The sequence below is a fragment of the Bubalus kerabau genome, chromosome 2 (genome assembly GCF_029407905.1).
Source record: "Bubalus kerabau isolate K-KA32 ecotype Philippines breed swamp buffalo chromosome 2, PCC_UOA_SB_1v2, whole genome shotgun sequence".
In the NCBI taxonomy this organism is placed as follows: domain Eukaryota; kingdom Metazoa; phylum Chordata; class Mammalia; order Artiodactyla; family Bovidae; genus Bubalus; species Bubalus kerabau.
Window position 1 is genome coordinate 161,074,345 of NC_073625.1, and position 7,395 is coordinate 161,081,739.

Sequence of the window (7,395 nt, forward strand, 5' to 3'; positions counted from 1 at the left end):
GAACATATATGCTGTTGAGTTAGAGTAGTTGCTAGAGTTCTTTTGCCAATGATCTTACATTGAAAGCAATTTGAAAATTAAGTATTTAGATGAATCATTTGAAATAAATGTTTGGCAACTATTTAGTGGATAAAGCTGGTTGTTTGAATTCAATTAATTTTTTAAAAAAGCCAGTTGTTTCTCTGGACCATTTTTTTTTCCAAAACATTTTGGAAATTTCTGTGAAAAGGTCATGTACACAAGACAACTAATGACTACTGATTCTATTTCCTTCACAGAGGGAAAAAGAATAAAAACCATATATTCGTGAAAGTTGACTCTTAGGAGTGTCTGAATTCTTATTCTGAATAAGAAAGTTCTGAGGCAGTAGACTTGGCTTTGCCTCCCGGGGGCCAGCTTTCAGCTAGATTTGGGTGCTGGAACCAAGAAAAAGATGGCAAACAAGGTGGCCCCCCCCAGCAGAATGTAGGCAGCCTGCTTCACTGAAGCATGGGTTGCAAGGGCCTAAGCAGAGAGTCAGGACGCAGGTATGTTCGTGAGGAAAGGGAGAGCAGCATAAGCCGTGTCAGAATGGAGGAAAAAGGAAGGCTGCTGGGGCCATGGCTACAGGCTCTTCATAGACAACTGTGTTTTGAATGTGAGTGGGTTGTGAGTTGGGAATAGCTTCAAATGGGTTCAGCTATTCCTGTGGAAAAAATTTTTAAAAATCTGAAATGGTAGTGACAACCAAAAACATAACTAAATGTCATGTTCTTGAGTTGAATGCAAGGACTACTCATATCTGAAACACTTAGTAGACTATCAGAGAAACGTTTGAACAGCAAGGGGAAATAGTCTTAAAAGCAGCCACACAGAAGATGCAAGTTACCTGCAAAAGAAAGAAACTGTCCTGCTTCGGTTTTCTCTTTGTAAAAATGAAGGGCAACAGGGACAGAGCAGCATCCACATCTTCATGAAGGAAGAGGCTGTAGCCAGCACAGTTCTTGTTTATGTATGGTACCAGGAGAGAATTTCAAATATGCAAAGATTCCAGAAACATTTCACTCATTTACACTAATGCAAAGAAAATTATTTGAAGATGTGTGTAGCCAACTGAAAGATGTCTAAAATGTAAAACTTTCTGAGAAAGTTATGTTATAAAAGATTGATGATAAGCATCAGTGTCAGTTAAAATAGAAGTAGGTCAACAAATCTATAGTAGACCACACAAGAAAAGATAATTTGTATAGGTCACACCCTTTCTATAGTGCAAAAAACCAAGCCATAACAGAAAAACTTTGCATAAAGAGCCTCCCCTGCAATGTGTCAAATACCTTATAAAAATTACATCCTGTCATCCAATAATCCTTTCCCTGAGCTAGCCTAAGAAACCATCTGAGATACAGACAATATAGACACAAGGATGTTCCTCATATCATTACTTATTATAGTAAGAATCTGAAATGAAACATTCAGCTGTCATTGAATGGGTACCCAATTACATGTGCATTTGAAATAAGTGGAGAAAAAATTATAAGGCCAAGTATGGTGTGATTTAGTCAGGCATTTGATCACAAAGGATATTGACAGTGGATATTTCCAGGCTTGTAAACTGCTGAGCCAGCTTACTTGCTTCCCTGGGCAAGGCCATCCCTCTTTCATACCTAAACTCTCTACTCTGGAAAGGAGTATGCAACAATCATTTCTGTTTTTCCTAATGGTTAATTTAAACCCTACTTGTAAAATTCTCCCCCAAAATGAATTCAGATTTGTTCCAGTGTTCATTATTTCCACCCAATTATATACATCCAATCGATCTAGAAGGAAATCCAAATACATTGTTATGAGTTCTTCCATCCCAAAGTCTTCACAGAGAGTTCCAGAAACAAGGGATGGAAGAGTGCTGGCACACAAATATTTATTTATGTCCAAAAAGTATTTATTGAAGATTATTTGAATATATCTGATGAAGAGAATGCAGTGTCAGGAAAGTTTTGAGAAGTTCCAGAACTGGTGTGGAAAACTAAATGATTGTTCGGCAAATGTTCACTCACTGCCTAGTGCTCCTACCTCTTTGGGAGGAATGTCTTCTCTGTACTATGGATAATGGGTTTGGCTGTGTGACATGTTTTGGCTGATTGGATGTTGGTGAGATGACTGGCAGAGATTTGAAATGTACTTGTGAGATTGGATGTAGCCTTTTGACTTTTGCCACAAAAGTAAAATGCTTGGGTAGCCAGCCCAGGGGAAATGAGAGATCCATAAATTATATCTGGATCTATCCTACAGTTTGGCACCCAGCACAGCGAACCCAGTCCAGACCAACAAAATTCTAACAACTTGAAGATATGTGAGCAGAAAATACATGCTTGTTGCTGTAGGTCACTGAGTTTTGGGACTCAGTGCTTTCTTATGCAGTGTATAGTGGCAGCAGCAAACTGATAAAGTTCTGTCTGTAAATTTGGAGACAAATCAGTGAATTATTATTTTTTTAATATTAATTTATTTAATTGGAGGCTAATTACTTTACAATATTGTATTGGTTTTGCCATGCATCAACATGAATCCACCACAGGTGTACACGTGTTCCCCATCCTGAACCCCTCCTCCCTCCTCCCTCCCTATACCATCCCTCTGGGTCATCTCAGTGCATCAGCCCCAAGCATCCTGTATCATGCATTGAACCTGGACTGACGCAAATCAGTGAATTGAACAATATGTTGTGAAAAATATTAGTACTTGTCAAAGATAAATGTAAAATATGAAAGACTGTAATGTTACTCAGGAAAAAAATATACAAAAGTAATAGTTAAGTATATTCAGAAGCTAAGCTCATGAGAGAAGGAGAATAGAGGAAATTTTAAAAAAGAGATTATTCAGAATTTTGGAAGCATCAGCAGCTGACGGCTAAAACACTTGGACTAAAACCTTCTAAAAGTTGAAAGGAAGTGGAGTAATACACATGGTCTATATTTTGACCCAGTTATTTTATTTATTTGGGCCTCTGCTTTATCTTCTAGAAAAGCAGAGAAATAGCAGTGGGTAAGCTGTTTCAGCATTAAAGCTTGATAAGCCTTTGAGATCATTTTAAATCTCTTTAGTAAAATAAGCTTAGAAAAGTATGCATCAGAGATTTTAAGGAAATTAAATTTTCATTATTTTGGTAAACCTGACTTTTTATAGTTATTCCTTATTCAGATTATTAAATAGGACACTCATAATTCAACAAGAAATCAATTCAATAAGTAAATAGGGTCCAGCTTAATGTAAAAACTGATTTGAACAGATTGAAGTTTTTGAGTTAGAGATGTTTAATGCAATTACATCCATTTTCTTTTAAATTACTTCTCTGCTAAATGTTATTTCAATATTTTAAGATACCTTTTACATATTTCTAATTTCCCATATAAAGGAAACAATTTCTTTCAACATTCTTTAAGTGAAAATACACTCTATAAGACATTTTCATTTTGAAAAATTATAAAAGCAGCTGAAAAACAGAAATTTCTATCAGTTTTTCTCCAAATGATCACTCAGTCACAAATTTTTTATTAATTTTGTGCTGGTACACAAGTAAGGGGGTTTCCCTTGTGGCTCAGCTGGTAAAGAATCTGCCTGCAATGCGGGAGATCTGGGTTCGATCCCTGGGTTGGGAAGATCCCCTGGAGAAGGGAAAGGCTACCTGCTCCAGTGTTCTGGCCTGGAGAATTCCATGGACTGTATAGTCATGGGCTCGAAGAGAGTTGGACATGACTGAGCAACTTTCACTTTCACACAAGTAAGGGTTTAGGAATAATAAAGATTCTAACATGTTTGGAAGGTCACCTAGTTGATAAGACTGAAACTATCTAATCTATTGAAGAGTAGTATAAATATAAGCTTGAGAAATTTATGACATGACATAAATCATATAAATATGACAAAAGTGCCTTGCATTCTAATAGCCATTTGCTTTCAAATGCTACCTGATAAATGGATAGGGCTTTCTCCATATGCAATTACCTTTTGTGAAGAATACGTATGAGAAGTGCAAAGCCTAAGTAAGACAGGTCTATGAACCACTAATTGGATTTTACAAAAGTAGTGATAAACATCAAAGTTCATTACATTATACTGAGGTTAAAATTTAATCAACAATGATAAATAATTTTAAGAATTTAAGTATTGCCCAAACCCCAAACTTGTTTGGGGGTTTAAGTGTATTTTTCTTAAACATTCTTGTTCGATGTTTAAGTGTATTTTTCATAGCAGAGAGTATCAGAAAGAACATTGAACTCATCCAGTGATGCTTATCCATAACTTCAATCATATTCATAACCTCACACTATTTCTGTTTTGCTGACCTATGCATAAGAAACATGACTTTTAATTTTTATTTCTATAAGCATAATTTTCATTTTTTAAAACCTTTGGTTAATCCCATTTACTCTTTATATTTAAAGAGGTTCATCAGTTACAAACTATTTGGTGGTTGTTGTGTTTCATAATTTATTTATGTACTGTTCCAAGATGGAAAATCAGGAACAATTTTTAATCATAAATTAGGGGAAAAAGTATTTAACACAGTTTCATGAGTCAGAACCACTTGGTATTTTAAAGAGTAAAATGATGACTTCAATGTGGGCAATACAAATGAGATCTATGCATTTACATAATAGAAATTAAAATTGTAAAATAAAATTTAGAAGGAAAAACAAAACTCGTGGCTAGGCAAAGAACTCTATTTCACCAAGAATCTTTCAACAAGTAAGTTTTATATGGATGAACAGCAGACAGTTGTTAGCAGTTACATAGGAAAACTAAATAAAAAACACATGAAATATGCTCTCTTTTCAAGTCTTAAGGAGCTAAAGTTGTAGCTCTAATGTCAGAGCATTGTGATCCATGGGAATTTATAATGATATACCATGTGTTTTAGCAATGTTCGCAACATTATTTTTAAAGAAAACTAAAACTTTATTTGTTTTATTCTCAACCTTCCAGGGGATATTTGACTTCATAGAAAATTATCTCAAAGTAAGCATGGGAGTTGAAAAGCAGAAAGATAGTTGCTCTTCTCAAGTGTATATTGAATGCTTAGTATTTGGGGAAGAGAGGGAGGAAGAATAAAAAATGTATATAAGTAACTACAATAAAAGACTAGTAAAATGTGCCATCAGAATAAAAAATAATTCTATCCATGTTAAAAAGGGGGAGGGAGTGGGGAGGAGAAAGAGGATAGATAAATTCATTGATTAAATATTTACTGATAGTCTCCCATATACCAGATGTTGTGCAAGGCTCTTAACCAACTGTAAACATAAAGAAATACAATTTCTGCTCCTCAGGGCTCAAAATCCAGAAAGAACGATAAGACAGGAAATGTGCCCACAGCAGTCTGTGAGTTCAAGAATAGCAAGGACTATATTTTGTTTGTTGTGGCATCCTAAGCAGTGAGTGAATGCTCTCTAGATGCTTAATTCACATTTCTAAAGAATCGATTAGTCATCCGCACATAGACAACTTAAAGCTAAGCATGACTTTTTTTTTTTTTTTTTTCCTATTTAATCCTCACAACTCTGAGGAAGCAACTGTCAAATAATGAAAATGAGGGCTGGAGAAGCTAGGGAAGTTGCCCAAAGTTTCACAGCTAGTATATGGTAGTGTGTTTCCAGAAGGCTTTTAATCATTTATTTTCTTATTATCTTACTGAGTGATACAACTTGTAAAAAGATATAGCTAAACTGTTGTACGGGTTAAAGAAGGAATTATTCCAACTACGGAAATCAATAGAGGCATAAGAGTATAGATGGTTGCCCTGGACAATGTGGAATGGAGAGAATTCTGAGAGATGGTGGCAAAATCCAGAACCATATTTTCTGGTAACCATTCATTAACATCAAATAAAATTAAGAATTAAGTTCCTCAGTTGCACTAGCCACATGCCAAGGGTTCAATAACTACGTGTGGCTTCTGGCTACCATATTGGTCAGCACAGACTTATAGAGCATTTCTATTCTTATAGCACGTTCTATTAAAGAGAGCTATTCTGGGCAGAGGAAGTAAGTAAGTAAGTGTTAATTGCCCAGTCATGCCAAACTCTGTGACCCCGTTGACTGCAGCCCACCAGGCTCTTCTGTCCATGAGATTTTCCAGGCAAAGATACTGGAGTGGGTTGCCATTTCCTTCTCCAGGGGATCTTCCAGACCCAGGGATCAAACCCTTATCTCCTGCACTGCAGGCAGATTCTTTACCGACTGAGCTACAAGGGAAGTCATTTTGGACAGAAGGGAGTATGAAAACAGAGAAAGCAGCAAGGAAATAAAGTTCAGGTCTGTCCAGAGAAGATCAGGGTATTGAACTTGGTGATAGCATAAAGTCCTTGTTACTATGTAGGACATGATAAGTAAGTGCCAGATTATTTTTGATGGTGTTAAATGCCAGCAAGTAGAATTTATGTGAACATGGGATGCATTGAGAAACATGGAGGATTTCTCATTAAGGAATTATGTTATTGGATGGGCTTCCCAGGTGGCACTAGTGGTAAAGAACATGCCTGCCAGTGCAGGAGGCATAAGAGATGGTGGTTTGATCCGTCCCCTGGAGGAGGGCATGGCAACCCACTCCAGTATTCTTGCCTGGAGAATCTCATGGACAGAGGAGCCTGGAGGGCTACAGTCCATGGGCTTGCAAAGACTAGGAACGACTGATGTGACAGCATGCATGCACAATCTGTTCTCTAAGTGGTTCCTAGGACTAACGAAATAATGAGAGCTGATGGTGGAAAATTAGCCATGAGGTTGTTGAGCTTGGGAAAGGAAAAGCTGAAAAGGATGTGAGAAATTTAAGTTAGAACCTCTATGACTTGATATCCTGAGGCAAAAGAGAAAAAGAAGGTTGAATAACTAGGAGAATGGTGTCATAACTGGGAGAATGGTGTCAGAATGGGAGATTATTGTCAGAAATGCAGAAGTCTGGAAAAAGGATGGGATTTGTTTCAAAGGGAAAAAAAAATAAGTGTAGTTTTGAACATGTTGAATTTAAGATTCTTTTGAGACATTTATTTGGTAATTTCCATGAAGCACTAAAGAAATTTTCCAAATCCTTTCTTATTTTCACAGAAAAATCAATGGCTGGTCTATGGAGATGAGATAGTTGGGGGAGACAAGGAAGTCATCACCAGCAGGAGGACCAATATCCAAAATGTGAGGAGTGAAGTCCAAAAAGGTGCCAAAGTCAAGAACAGCGGATATGAAAGTTGAAGTAAAAAGCCCAGAGTTGGGGCTATGACTGATGTAGTCTAATTTGTCTCTTACAGCTTTGGAATATTGTGCACTTTCTTAGCCCTATTGGTTTAACATGATTCCCCAGAGAGACTACTACTAGAAAAGTTCCTAAAGGTTTCCATTTCACATTGTTTGCTAACATCTTAGATGT